The sequence below is a fragment of the Oncorhynchus clarkii genome, chromosome 18 (assembly GCF_045791955.1).
Source record: "Oncorhynchus clarkii lewisi isolate Uvic-CL-2024 chromosome 18, UVic_Ocla_1.0, whole genome shotgun sequence".
NCBI classification, from domain to species: Eukaryota; Metazoa; Chordata; class Actinopteri; order Salmoniformes; family Salmonidae; genus Oncorhynchus; species Oncorhynchus clarkii.
Window position 1 is genome coordinate 18,852,993 of NC_092164.1, and position 15,317 is coordinate 18,868,309.

Below are 15,317 nucleotides of genomic sequence, written 5' to 3' on the forward strand. Positions count from 1 at the left end.
AAAATGAGCGTTACACCAAGGCCTGTACTCTGGAGCGGGATCGATTTGGAGGTGGAGGGTCCGTCATTGTCTGGGGCGGTGTGGCACAGCATCATCGGACTGAGCTTGTTGTCATTGCAGGCAATCTCAACGCTGTGCGTTACAGGGAAGACATCCTCCTCCCTCATGTGGTACCCTTCCTGCAGGTTCATCCTGACATGACCTTCCAGCATGACAATGCCACCAGCCATACTGCTCGTTCTTTGTGTGATTTCCTGCAAGACAGGAATGTCAGTGTTCTGCCATGGCCAGCGAAGAGCCTGGATCTCAATCCCATTGAGCACATCTGGGACCTGTTGGACCGGAGGGTGAGGGCTAGGGCCATTCCTCTCAGAAATGTCTGGGAACTTGCAGGTGCCTTGGTGGAAGAGTGTGTTAACATCTTACCACAAGAACTGGAATATCTGGTGCAGTCCATGAGGAGGAGATGCACTGCAGTACTTAATGAAGCTGGTGTCCACACCAGATACTGACTGTTACTTTTGATTCTCCCTTTGTTCAGGGACACATTACTCCATTTCTGTTAGTCACATGTCTGTGGAACTTGTTCAGGTTATGTCTGTTGTTGAATCTTGTTATGTTCATACAAATATTTAAACGTGTTAAGTTTTCTGAAAATAAACGCAGTTGACAGTGAGGACGTTTCTTTTTTTGCTGAGTTTTTTTGGTCACATGATTCATTTTGCATATGGTTTTCTAGAAAGGGTGGCTCAACTTACCCCTCTATCCTTTAGTACAACTGAACTACATTCTTCCCAGACTCAGATTAGGTCTACTTACTGGCTGCTTCTTTAGGGCAGGAATGTTTTTTTTGTATAGCATTTACAAGTAAAAGAATGTTGAGGGTCATGTGGATTCTCTGTAGTTAGAACAGGCCTTAGGCCTTCACCAGCAGGGTGAAACTGCTCTTAAAGTGTCCGTCTGTCTCTCTCCATGTGTTTGTATGTCCAGGTGTATTTGTGGTATTCTGAAGAATAAGCCCCGCATCCTGGTCACCCACCAGTTGCAGTACCTCCAAGCAGCCAACCAGATCCTCGTCCTCAAGGAGGTGTGTTCCTGGCAGGGTTTAAAATTCTACACATGCTTTGTAACCTACATATGACCACAGGTGCATTTCTGCTTACCTTTAACTTTGTTGAGCACATAACACATGTCTGCTGTCAATCTTTATGAAATGAATAGTTCACCCAAAGGCATATGCATTTACATATGAATACAGACTCCAGAAGCAGGGCAGGGCGTTGACGTGTGTATGTATGTGTGTGTGTGTCAGGGTCACGTGGTAGCGAGGGGGACATACTCCGAGCTGCAGCACTCTGGGGTTGACTTCACCTCCCTGCTGAAGAGGGATGAGGAGGAGGAGCCACAAACCAACAACAATCACTCAGTGGTCAAACACGCCTTTTCCCAGAACTCAATATCCTCCCACACCTCCTCCATGCACTCTGTTAAAGATGGAGCTGAACAGCTTCCGGTGGGTCCAAACCCCACTCACTTCCTTTCAAGCCCTTAGATACAGTCACTGGGAGGATTTTAATTCTGAAGTCTCCCTGATTGTTCATCCCTTAGTTAACATGGTATTATCTATTATCTGTCCATCTCCTCCCAGGAGGAGCTTGTCCAGACAGTAGCAGAAGAGAGCCGATCAGAGGGCAACATCGGCGCCAGCCTATACTTCAAGTACTTAAACGCAGGAGCCAGCATCCTGGTTATGCTGGGCACAGTCCTCCTCAGTCTCATCGCGGAGGTATTAACGCATCCAAAATGTCAGGCAGTGAATATGTCACCATTCTACCTCATAGCATCTACAGTAAATACAAGCATTTTGACTTCTGATAGATGTGTGCAAAATCTAACTCTGAACACATCAGTGCATTGGAACCAATGACATTGCAATGGTCGAACCAACTATAATGTAATTTGTCACCCACAGGTAGCGTATGTTCTTCAGGATTGGTGGCTGGCTTATTGGTAAGAAGCATCTATCGTTACAGTAGCTATTTGTTTCACAGTTCAGTTGGACTATAGTGAACATTCAAATAACAGTGCTGTTTGATTGACAGGGCAGGAGAGCAGGAGAAACTCAATATTAACAGCACTATGATTGTCCAAAATGGCCTCAACATCACTCAAGAATTGGACCTCCGTTTCTACATGGGTATTTATGCAGGTATACAGAGGAAGAGCATTCCTAAATATACTGTATATAAATATACTGTATATTTCCTTCTCCCTTTAAGGAATATTTTGCAAGTAAGTATGAGGTTGTCCCCTTCCCTGGAATGAAGCTTGGGAAAATCGTGTAATGACTGACAAGTCACCTTCTCTGTGTTCAGGTTTGACTCTGGCCTCAGTCATCTTTGGCTTTGCCAGGAGTCTGGTGATGTTCAATGTGCTGGTGAAAGCTGCTCAGTCTCTGCACAACCGTATGTTCATCTCTCTCCTCCGGACACCTGTACGCTTCTTTGACATCAACCCAATTGGTGAGAAACCCCCCTGTGAAATAGAATCTGCTTGTGTTGTCTTTTTCTAGTTGAGTACAATACAATTACTTGGAATTGATTCCTGACCTCAAAATGCTTTGAAACCGGTTAGGGTGAGATGGGTTGAAGGGTTAAATGTTCTCTTCCCACTGGGAACAGATGTAATTTTAACATCAAGTTGAGATTTACATTTGGTGTAAAGTGTATATACAGTTGAAGTCTGAAGTTTACATACATCTTAGCCAAATACATTTAAACTCACTTTTTCACAATTCCTGACATTTAATCCAAGTGTCTTACGTCAGTTAGGATAACCACTTTATTTTAAGAATGTGAAATGTTAGAATAATAGTAGAGAGAATTATTTATTTATTTCATCACATTCCCAGTGGGTCAGAAGTTGACATACACTCAATTAGTATTTGGTAGCATTGCCTTTAAATTGTTTAACTTTGGTCAAATGTTTCGGATAGCCTTCCACAAGCTTCCCACAATAAGTTGGGCCAATAAGATGGGTGAATTTTGGCCCATTCCTCTTGAGCTGGTGTAACTGAGTCAGGTTTGTAGGCCTCCTTGCTTGCACACACTTTTTCAGTTCTGCCCACACATTTTCAATGGGATTGAGGTCAGGGCGTTGTCATGGCCACTCCAATACCTTGACTTTGTTGTCCTGAAGCCGTTTTACCACAACTTTGTAAGTATGCTTGGGGTCATTGTCCATTTGGAAAACCCATTTGCGACCAAGCTTCAACTTCCTGACTGATGTCTTGAGATGTTGCTTCAATATATCCACAATTTTCCTACCTCATGATTCCATCTATTTTGTGAAGTGCACCAGTCCCTCCTGCAGCAAAGCACCCCACAACATGCTGCCACCCCCGTGCTTCACGGTTGGGATGGTGTTCTTTGTCTTGCAAGCCTCCCCCTTTTTCCTCCAAACAGAACGATGGTCATTATGGCCAAACAGTTTTATTTGTGTTTCATCAGACCAGAGGACATTTCTCCAAAAAGTATGATCTTTGTCCCCATGTGCAGTTGCAAACCATAGTCTTTTTTATGGCTTCTTCATTGCTGAGCGGCCTTTCATGTTATGTCGATATAGGACATGTTTTACTGTGGATATAGATACTTTTGTACCGGTTTTCTCCAGCATCTTATCAAGTTCCTTTGCTGTTGTTCTGGGACTGATTTGCACTTTTCGCACCACAGTACTTTCATCTCTAGGAGACAGAAGGCATCTCCTTCCTGAGTGGTATGACGGCTGCGTGGTCCCATGGTGTTTATACTTGCGTACTATTGTTTGTACAGATGAACATGGTACCTTCAGGCATTTGGAAATTGCTCCCAAGGATGAACCAGACTTGGAGGTCTACAATTATTTTCCTGAGGTCTTTGCTGATTTCTTTTGATTTTCCCATGATGTCAAGCAAAGAGGCACTGAGTTTGAAGGTAAACCTTGAAATACATCCACAGGTACACCTCCAATTGAGTCAATTAGCCTATCAGAAGCTTCTAAAGCCATGACATCATTCTGGAATATTCCAAGCTGTTTAAAGGCACAGTCAATTTAGTGTATGTAAACTTCTGACCCACTGGAATTGTGATACATAAGTGAAATAATTTGTCTGTAAACAATTGTTGGAAAAATTACTTGTGTCATGCACAAAGTAGATGTCCTAACCAACTTGCCAAAACTATGGTTTGTTAACAAGAAACTTGTGGAGTGGTTGAAAAACAACTTTTAATGACTCCAACCTCATTGTCTGTACATAATATATATTTCACAGTCATTGGATTTAGGTTCAAAGTTGGGTGAAAAAAATACCAAATTCCCCTACGTTTGTTAGGAATTGAAAACTGGTCAAGTTGTAGACAAATGCTTGATGCAAAATACAAGGCGAACAACTTCGTTATTTAAAGGTTTAATAGACAAACATATGCACATGGAAAGACCGCATGGAAAGACCGAAACGTTCCTTTAAGTTTGCAGCAAAGCTCTCTCCCTCCAGAGGAGAGGGAGGAACTAAATACTCTTGCCTTACCTGTTCGCTGTTTCATCCTTCCGTGTCTGGTGCCAAAGCATTAAATCAAGGCTAAGACCTTGGGGTTGAATAGACTATACAATTTAAACGTCTTAATGGCTTAGTACACCCATGGTCGATTTTATGGCTCAGGGGCCCAGATACCAGTAACTAAGACCTGATTTATGGCGACCTCTGGCCTTACAGAGAGTACCTAGAGACCAAATTTCAATAGGGAATAGTCATCCAAATATAGCATTCTTAGCACGTTGATGACTTTTTAAAAATCCAATCAGTTTTCCACGTTGATCAATCATCACCACATTGAATTTGTTTTGTTGAAATGACCTGGGAAACGGCATTGATTCAACCAGTTTTTCCTCCTGTTCTACCACAGGAAGAATTCTCAACAGGTTCTCTAAGGACATTGGCCAGCTGGATTCCATGCTACCTATTACCTTTGTTGACTTCAGTCAGGTAAGTGAGTTTATAGTCCTAGAGGGGATCATCTATGTATTTTGGCAGGCGGAAAGATTTCCCAATCCAGTATCTATAAATCTTTTCTTCTCATGTCTCCTGGGGGGCATATCTCATTTTCCACAGTTGATCCTGCAGAATATTGGCGTGGTGGCGGTGGCAGCGGCAGTCATGCCCTGGATCCTCATTCCTGTCGTTCCTCTACTCATCATATTCCTGTTTCTGAGACGCTACTTCCTGCAGACGTCACGGGACGTCAAACGCCTGGAGTCCACCAGTGAGTGACAGGACTGACTGGGACAGTGAGGGGAGGCAAGGGACAAAGGATAATTGTACATTTGCTCTATTAATGTGTATGATTTATTTTTGTGTCTGCAGGCGTGTGTGAGTTTATGTATTTTCTGTGTTCTGCAGCTCGGAGTCCCGTCTTCTCCCACCTGTCCTCGTCCCTCCAAGGTCTGTGGACGATCAGAGCCTTCAGAGCCGAGGAGAGATTCCAGAACACCTTTGACACTTATCAGGATCTTCACACAGAGTCCTGGTTCCTGTTCCTGGTCACTTCTCGCTGGTTCGCTCTCCGACTGGATGGAATCTGCGCGGCCTTTGTCACTGTCACCGCCTTCGGCTGCCTATTCCTCAGAGATGGTAAGAGGTTGAATTATTATTGCTTAAATGTCACACCGTATGTAGTGCACTTTTGACCAATGCCTTAACCTCTCTAGGATAGGGGACGCTTGCGTCCCACTTGGCCAAAAGCCAGGGAAAATGCAGCGTGGCAAATTCAAATAAAATGATATAAAAATCTAACTTTCATTAAATCACACATGTAAGATACTAAATTAAAGCTACACTCGATGTGAATCCAGCCAACATGTCAGATTTTAAAAAGGCTTTTCGGCGAAAGCATAAGAAGCTATTATCTGATGATAGCGCAACAGTAAACAAAGAGAGTATTTCAACCCTGCAGGCGCTACACAAAACGCAGAAATAAAATGTAAAACATGCCTTACCTTTGACGAGCTTCTTTTGTTGGCACTCCAATATGTCCCATAAACATCAAAATTGGTCCTTTTGTTCGATTAATTCCGTCCATATATATCCAAAATGTCAATTTATTTGGCGCGTTTGATCGAGAAAAAAACAGCTTCCAATTTGCACAACGTCACCACAAAATATCTCAAAAGTTGCCTGTACATTTGCCAAAACATTTCAAACTACTTTTGTAATACAACTTTAGGTATTTTTAAACTTCAATAATTGATAAAATTGAAGACGGGATGATCTGTGTTCAATACAGGAAGAAAACAAACTGAAGCATGCTTTCTGGTCACGCGTCTCTAACTAACAGTACACTTAAAGTGACCCTCGTTCAAGATGGCCGTACTTCTTCATTGCACAAAGGAATAACCTCAACCAATTTCTAAAGACTGACATCTAGTGGAAGCGATAGGAACTGCAAGTAGGTCCCTTAGAAATCTGGATTCCCAATGAAAACACATTGAAAAGAGAGTGACCTCAAAAAAAAAATGTCCTCGGGGTTTCGCCTGCTAAATAAGTTCTGTTATACACAGGCATGATTCAAACAGTTTTAGAAACTTCAGAGTGTTTTCTATCCAAATCTATTTATAATATGATATATTATCTTCTGGGGATGAGTAGCAGGCAGTTGAATTTGGGCATGCATTTCATCCGGACGTGAAAATATTGCCCCCTGTCACCAAGAAGTTAAGGCTACAGAGCAATAGTCATTCAGACAGATTACCATGGCATTCTTTGGCACAGGGACTATGGTGGTCTGATTGAATTGTAGGTATAACAGACTAGGTCAGGGAGAGGTTGAAAATATCATTGAAGACACTTGCCAGCTGGTCAGCATAAGCTCTTGAGTACACATGGTAATCCATCTGGTCCTGTGGCCTTGTGAATATTAACCTGATTAAAGTTCTTACTCACGTCAGCTACGGAGGACGTGATCATACACTTGTCTGGAACAGCTAGTGCTCTCATGCATGATTCAGTGTTGCTAGCCTCAAAGCGAGCATTTAGCTCATCTGGTAGGCTTACGTCTCTGGGAAGCTCGGTTTCCCTTTACAATCCGTGATCGTTTGCAAGCCCTGCCACATCCGACGGGTGCCAGAGGATTCGATCTTAGTGCTGTATTGACGCTTTGCCTGTTTTATCGTCTGAGCTCGTAGTGGGATTTCTTATTAGCGTCTGGATTTGTGTCCGTCTCCTTGAAAGCGGCAGCTCTAGCCTTTAACTCATTGCGGATGTTGCCTGTAATCCATGGCTTCTAGTTGATGACATGCTATGTAGCCAATTAATTGAGTAAAATGTTCTTATCTGTCCTAAATCAGGGCTGGAGGCGGGAGCTGTGGGTTTGGTATTGTCCTACGCTGTCACCCTTCTTGGGAACTTCCAATGGACCATTCGTCAGAGTGCGGAGATGGAGAACATGGTAAGATCACATTAAAGTCCTAACTCTGGTATTGTCCATCCCTCAGCTCCCCAGGCCCTTTTACAATATGTGAAGGATTTCTACCTGGGAATGAATATCCACAGAGAAAATAATCAAACCCAGAGATCTGCAGAAATAAGATTCATTGGAATCAAAGGGTTTTAATTGCATCCTGTCATTCAGGAATGTTCAGCTGAAACAGCTCACTTAAGGAAACAGGGTGAGGATTATTGAAGTTCTGTAAAGTTTTAGAATTTAGAAGCCATACTATCATAAGACCAAGGTTAACCAAGCTCCCAGTCTCAGAGTGGGCCGGTCGACGAGATTAGAACCAGGTTTGTTTAATTGATATGGTAATTTATTCACCGTCCTCAGATGACGTCAGTGGAGAGGGTGGTGGAGTACACAGAGCTGGAGAGTGAAGCACCCTGGGAAACCCAGAAACGTCCTCCTCCCGAGTGGCCAAGCCAAGGCCTCATCACCTTTGACCGGGTCAGCTTCTCCTACAGCTCAGAAGGACCTGTGGTCCTGAAGGACATGAAGGCCATGTTCAGGCCCAAAGAGAAGGTTGGCATCGTGGGCAGGACGGGTGCAGGGAAAAGCTCCCTTGTATCGGCGCTCTTCCGCCTGGCAGAGCCAGAGGGCAGGATCTACATCGATGGAGTTTTGACTTCCGAGATCGGCCTTCATGACCTGCGCCAGAAGATGTCCATCATACCTCAGGTACGGTGCATTCGGGAAAGTATTCAAACCCCTTAACTTTTTCCCCATTTTGTTACGTTACAGCCTTATTCTAAAATGGATTAAATAGTTTTTTCCCCTCAATCTACACACACTACCCTATAATGAAGCAAAAACAGTTTGACATTTTTGCAAATGTATTAAAAATAAAAAACTGAAAAATGACATGCATAAGTATTCAGACTCTTTACTCAGTACTTTGAAGCACCTTTGGCAGCGATTACAGCAGCAAGTCTTATTGGGTATGATGCTACAAGCTTGGCACAACTGTATTTTGGGAGTTTCTCCCATTCTTCTCTGCAGATGCTCTCAAGCTCTGTCAGGTTGGATGGGGAGCGTTGCTGCACAGCTATTTCCAGGTCTCTCCAGAGATGTTAGATCTGGTTCATGTCTGGAGTCTGGCAGGGCCACTCAAGGACATTGAGACTTGTCCTGAAAACACTCCTGCACTGTCTTGGCTGTGTGCTAAGGGTTGTTGTCCTGTTGGAAGGTGAACCTTTGCCCTGGTCTGCGGTCCTGAGCGCTCTGGAACAGGTTTTCATCAAGGATCGCTCTGTGCTTTGCTCCATTCATCTTTCCCTTGATCCTGACTAGTCTCCCAGTCCCTGCCACTCAAAAAACATCCCCACAGCATGCTGCCACCAACATGCTTCACCGTAGGGATAGTGCCAGGTTTCGTCCAGATGTGACACTTTGCATTCAGGCCAAAGAGTCTAATCTTGGTTTCATAAGACCTGATAATCTTGTTCCTTATGGTCTAAGAGTCTTTTAGGTGTCTCTTGTCAAACTTAAAGTCGGCGTTCATGTGTCTTTAACTGAGGAGTGGCTTCCGTCTGGCCACTCTACCATAAAGGCCTGATTGGTGGAGTGCTGTAGAGATGGTTGTCCTTATGTAAGGTTCTCCCATCTCCACAGAGGAACTCTGGAGCTCTGTCAGAATGACCATCTGGTTCTAGGTCACCTCCCTGACCAAAGTCCTGACGATTGCTCAATTTGGCCAGGCGGCCAGTTCTAGGAAGAGTCTTGGTGGTTCCAAACTCTTTAATTTCAGAATGGATGCCACTGTATTCTTGGGGACCTTCAATGCTGCATAAATGTTTTGGTACCCTTCCCCAGATCTGTGCCTCAACATAATCCTAATGGACAATTCCTTCGACCTCATAGCTTGGTTTTAGCTCTGACATGCACCGTCAACTGTAGGACCTTATATAGACAGGTGTTTGCCGTTCCAAATCATGTCCAATCATTTGAATTTACCACATTTGGACTCCAATTAAGTTGTAGGTACATGTCAAGGATGGTAAATGGAAACAGGATGCACCCGAGCTCAATTTCGAGTCTCATAGCAAAGGGTCTGAATAATATACAGTACCAGTCAAGTTCAGACAGACCTACTCATTCCAGTGTTTTTATTTATTTGTAGTATTTTCTACATCGAAGAGAAACTTTGAAATAACACATTTGGATTCATGTAGTAACCAAAGAAGTGATAAACAAATCAAAATATGTTATATTTGATATTCTTCTAAGAAGCCACCCTTTGCCTTGATGACAATGTAGAAAATAGTACAAATAAAGAAAAACCCTTGAATAAGTAGGTGTCTGAACTTGACTGGTACTGTACATCATTTTTTTGTTTGCAAAAATGTCTAAACTTGTTTTGTCATTATGGGTATTGTGTGCAGATGGATGAGGAAAACAATTTATTTAATCAATTTTAGATTAAGGCTGTAACGCAACAAAATGTGGAAAAATTCAAGGGGTCTGAATACTTTCCAAATGCACTATAGCTACTGTGGGAGGATCTTCTGTGGTTGCTCTGTCCCTTAGTCCTTCTCTTTTCAGATATGGCTCTGTTAGAGCTTATTAGAGCCCTTCTGTTCTGCAGGACCCAGTGCTTTTCACCGGCACCATGAGGAAGAACCTGGACCCTTTCAGCCAGCACACAGACGAGGACCTGTGGAACGCTCTCCAAGAGGTACTGCTCCTCAGACTCCCATTGATGCAGATACTCTAACGGGATATACTCACACACATTTACATACAGGTTAATGGGCTTTTGGTGGCATCTGGGTCTTATTCCAGTAACTGTTTCCTCTCCAGGTCCAGCTGAAGTCTGTTGTGGAGGAGCTGCCCAATAAGATGGAGACGGTTCTGGCCGAGTCGGGCTCCAACTTCAGTGTGGGTCAGAGGCAGCTGGTCTGCCTGGCCCGAGCCGTCCTGAGGAAGAACCGCATCATCATCATTGACGAGGCCACGGCCAACGTGGACCCCAGGTACAGAGCTGCCTCACACAGACACACACTGTCTGTCCTTTAGAGCTTTACAACTGGGAGGCATCTAGTAGTCAAGCAAAGCGTGATGGTGTTTCTATATCTTGGTTGAGTCTCTTTCCTGATTAACTGTGTCCTGGATCTGTAGAACAGACGAGTTGATCCAGAAGACAATACGAGACAAATTCAGGGAATGCACCGTGCTCACAATCGCCCACCGCCTCAACACCATCATAGACAGCGACCGCATTCTGGTGAGAGCTCTTACCTTCAAGTAGACCAATCTCTCTCAAACACAAGATAAAAAACGAGGGGGGGGGGGGTAATCCCCCTGAAGAAAAAAAAATTGTTGAGGAACTCAGTCTGGCTTTAAACTTACTCATGAAAGTTGTAATGGTAGAATGCAATTTTGAAATTGGGTAATGCGTCAGAAGTTTTCCTCGTTGTGTCAGTCATTGCAGACCTTAGAGAGCTATTTATAACTTCCCAGAAATGTCCAGATCAACTAGGCCATGTCAGCTAACATTTTTGTTGTAATGTTTGAGTTTTAAAATGGCAAAATGTATAGAATTGCAGGAAATAAGCTTTAAACCTGCTAAATGTTCTCTCCGCCAACAAGAGGGGTGTGAACAGTTTGTGTCATGAACAGTGCTTGTGCTCACAGAAATAGACAGGTGGCACGGGATGTTTCCCAATGCGGGAAAGGGGCCTGAGTGAAACTGCTTGGGAACCCCATAGAATTTCAGTCTAGCCAGGTTGACTTACTGACCTTTGACCCTGCCTTCAGGTGCTAGGCGCTGGTATGATCCAGGAGTTTGACGAGCCGTACGTCCTGCTTCAGAACCAGGAAAGTGCCCTCTACAGGACAGTCCAGCAGATGGGCAAGGCTGAGGCAGCTTCCCTGCTGGAATCAGCCAAACAGGTGAGCACTGACACTGCATCCCAACCCAGCACACACATTCTCTCAACCTAACTTGATTTCTTTAGTTTAATCAATACACTAACAATTTATTCAAAAGAGTTTGGCCAGAAAATCTGTATAATTTGTTACATTTTATTCCATCATTGCCACGGCTAATGACTTGACTGGTATATTACACTTTTGGTGAATTCTGATAGCCCAACTGAAAATGTCTACCAAGTCACTGACACAGTTCACAATATTTTCATTCAGGCGTATATGAACAACGGCAACAGCCATGGTCCAAAAATGGCCATGGCCTTTGAGACGGTTGTGTGACGGTGCAGGGGCTTGACGAGCAGAAAGAGATATCACATATCTGCCCAATTTATATATTTGTTCCACTAATTGATCTTTTAACCAATAACATCACCCTGGCTGTGTAAACGCAGCCAGAGTCATTTTAAAATGGTAAGTTGTTGATTACTTGTTTGCTTGCAAAATCAGGAAAAATTTATGGAACTGACTTTAATATGCAGTGCTTTATCAGCTTTTTAAATTTAAATAAGGAAGCAAAATGTATTTCCTTATTGACACTGATGTGTGTTTCATCTTTAATACTACTTTCATTGACAATCATAAGAATAGTATTACAACAATGGAAGTAGCATTGCATTTTCATACTTTGTGCCTCAATCTTTTACTATTTGAACTGCTGCTACTCCTATTGATTTATTCTACTGCACAGTATCCTGACCTCATGCTGCACTGTGCAATGGAACTAATTGGCGTGTGTATTCATATACTATACGTGCAATAGAAAATTACACTTCACCATTGTACTCACATGAAAAGTCATGCTGTCATTATGCTATAAGGGATTCAGGGATTTTCATGAGGATTAACTTGACCAAAGTGAGTAACCCATGTATGTCTCACGTTGTTTGCATGAGTGAAAGCTGTGTGATGGTTGTAAGGACAATCTAGATCATTTACAAGCAGGAATACCTACCCGTCAATGTGAAAATGCATTGGACTTTAAACTTATCTTGAACTTTGACTTATTCCCTAATGGGACAGTATAGAGAGACCTTGATCTTAGCTTTAAAAAAATATAAATTTTGATTCCATTGGTTTTGCAGTGGATGTCAAATTAAATCGTTTTCCCAAAGGTGGTGTTATGTTTATATGTACCTATAGCAACACAGTACCTCTTTTTCAAGTTTCAGATATGGATGTTCTTTCCACGGTGAAGTTTGAATTAAAATGAAGGTTACATTTCAAACAAACTTATTTAAAAGTCTTCTCTCTTGTCAGGTCTTCAAATCAAACATGTAGTTGCTTTTCTTTGAGTTTGTTAATACTAATTAGTATTGACTAAAGAAAAGGGACCAAAATGATAACTCCTCAATTTTACACCATCTTTTCACAAGCTGGTTTTGTAAGCCTCTTCTCACAATTATTTCCCTTTACACTCTTCAAACAGTGTTACACTATCCACCTTTAGATAAACCAAATATATACAGGTTTGTCAAGTATATCAAGTATTTAAATGCATCACCCGTGACATTCTTCAGTGAATCCTTTGTGATAATCATGATTATCTGAGGGAAACCTTGTGCAATGTGAGGAGGATGCATTATATAAAAGGCCAAGTAGGCTGCGTTTAGACAGGCAGCCTGATTCTGATATTTTTCTCCACTAAATTGGTCTTTTGAACAATCGCATCAGATCTTTTTCAGACCTGAAAAAAAAAAATCAAAATTGGGCTGCCTGTCTAAACACAGCGGTAGAGTTTTCCTTATCCAATCTTGTTCTGAGGACGAATGTGAATGCTTGGATGAAAGTTCAATGGTCAGTGGGCGGAGCTTGCAAGAGGTGAGAGCAGGTGAGAGTCAAATAAAGAACAGCCTTTTTAGGGTTGCAGGTTGGAGGGGGATGGAGGGTGTTAAACACAGGCTATGACGGGCTAGGTTGCCAGTTTGAATCCGGCATGTGCCTTTTCTTTTTATACACTGCTCAAAAAAATAAAGGGAACACTTAAACAACACAATGTAACTCCAAGTCAATCACACTTCTGTGAAATCAAACTGTCCACTTAGGAAGCAACACTGATTGACAATAAATTTCACATGCTGTTGTGCAAATGGAATAGACAACAGGTCAAAATTATAGGCAATTAGCAAGACACCCCCAATAAAGGAGTGGTTCTGCAGGTGGGGACCACAGACCACTTCTCAGTTCCTATGCTTCCTGGCTGATGTTTTGGTCACTTTTGAATGCTGGCGGTGCTTTCAATCTAGTGGTAGCATGAGAATGAGACAACCCACACAAGTGGCTCAGGTAGTGCAGCTCATCCAGGATGGCACATGAATGCGAGCTGTGGCAAGGTTTGCAGTTCCTGCAAGAGGAAGGCATTGATGCTATGGACTGGCCCGCCCGTTCCCCAGACCAGAATCCAATTGAGCACATCTGGGACATCATGTCTCGCTCCACCCAACAACGCCACGTTGCACCACGGACTGTCCAGGAGTTGGTGGATGCTTTAGTCCAGGTCTGGGAGGAGATCCCTCAAGAGACCATCCACCACCTCATCAGGAGCATGCCCAGGCGTTGTAGGGAGGTCATACAGGCACGTGGATGCCACACACACTACTGAGCCTCATTTTGACTTGTTTTAAGGACATTACATCAAGGTTGGATCAGCCTGTAGTGTGGTTTTCCACTTTAATTTTGAGTGTGATTCCAAATCCAGACCTCCCTGGGTTGATAAATTTGATTTTTTTATTGAAATTGTGTGATTTTATTGTTATCACATTCAACTATGTAAAGAAAAAAGTATTTAACAATAATATTTCATTCATTCAGATCTAGGATGTGTTATTTTAGTGTTCCCTTTACTTTTTTTGAGCAGTGTACCTTCCAACATTCCTCACATGTCTAATCTACATTACTAACGGACTGAACAGCTTGGTGGTCTCCCCGGTGGCACCATGGACTCGGTACAGGGATCAGGTCACCGGGTCTAATCTTGTTGATGCCAGAGGTTCTAACTCAACCCTTATTCCTGAACTTAAATAATCACCTTTGTTTCCACCCTTGACAGAACAACATCTAATAAGGAAAACCACATTCATCAGTCCTGTGACTTTCCTTACAAACATGTCAACAGTTGCAATAGTGAAATGAGCCGATTTTAAAAATTGTATAAAACAAATTGATTAGGGGCTTTATTTAATCCGTATGGCGTTAGTTCCACACTATAGCGCAATTGCCTTTCAATTTTCCAGCGTGCGTGGGGACTCTATTCAATGTAAACACCACATCAGCTTAATCAGAAATGACCTTTACATTTCAATCATGCTATACTGGGGATCTTCTGCGCTACAGATTGAATCTAGCCTTTAAAATCACTCTCAGAAATAGAAGTGATATGCATTCATGTAAACTCATCTGACAAGACCTGACGATGAGGATCAATGCTGAATATAAAAAGGCACAGTCAATTACAAGCTAGAAAAGCTCCCGTATACACCATTTCAAGTCCCAGTGCAGCCAAACGTGATTTTCCTAGGTTAGGTTGCCAGTTCGAATCCGGCGCGCGATTTGTTTTTCAACCTTACCCAACATTCCTCACTAATCACATTTCTAATCTACATGACTAACCATTTCTTAACCCAGTGCAGTCAAACATGATTTTCCTGTGTTTCATATACCTCTCCACACTATTGGAGTAATACTATGAAATTATGAAAATGATGATGCCCTTGTAGTGTAAGAGCTGTTTGAAAAGACAGGCTGAAATTTCAGGCAATTTTGGGATAGAGTTTTGGCCTTCCATGGTGACATCACCATGCGGTAAATGAGTTAATAGACCAATAAGAAAGAGTGTTCCAAACCTCTCTGCCAATAAGCCAATTGTCA

General features: G+C 42.7%; 1 pseudogene; it reads left to right on the forward strand.

Annotated features, from left to right (window-relative positions):
- LOC139373156 (ATP-binding cassette sub-family C member 4-like) overlaps window positions 1–12,682 on the forward strand; it is a 43,356-nt pseudogene extending 30,674 nt beyond the window's left edge.
- The last annotated feature ends 2,635 nt before the right edge of the window (window positions 12,683–15,317 follow it).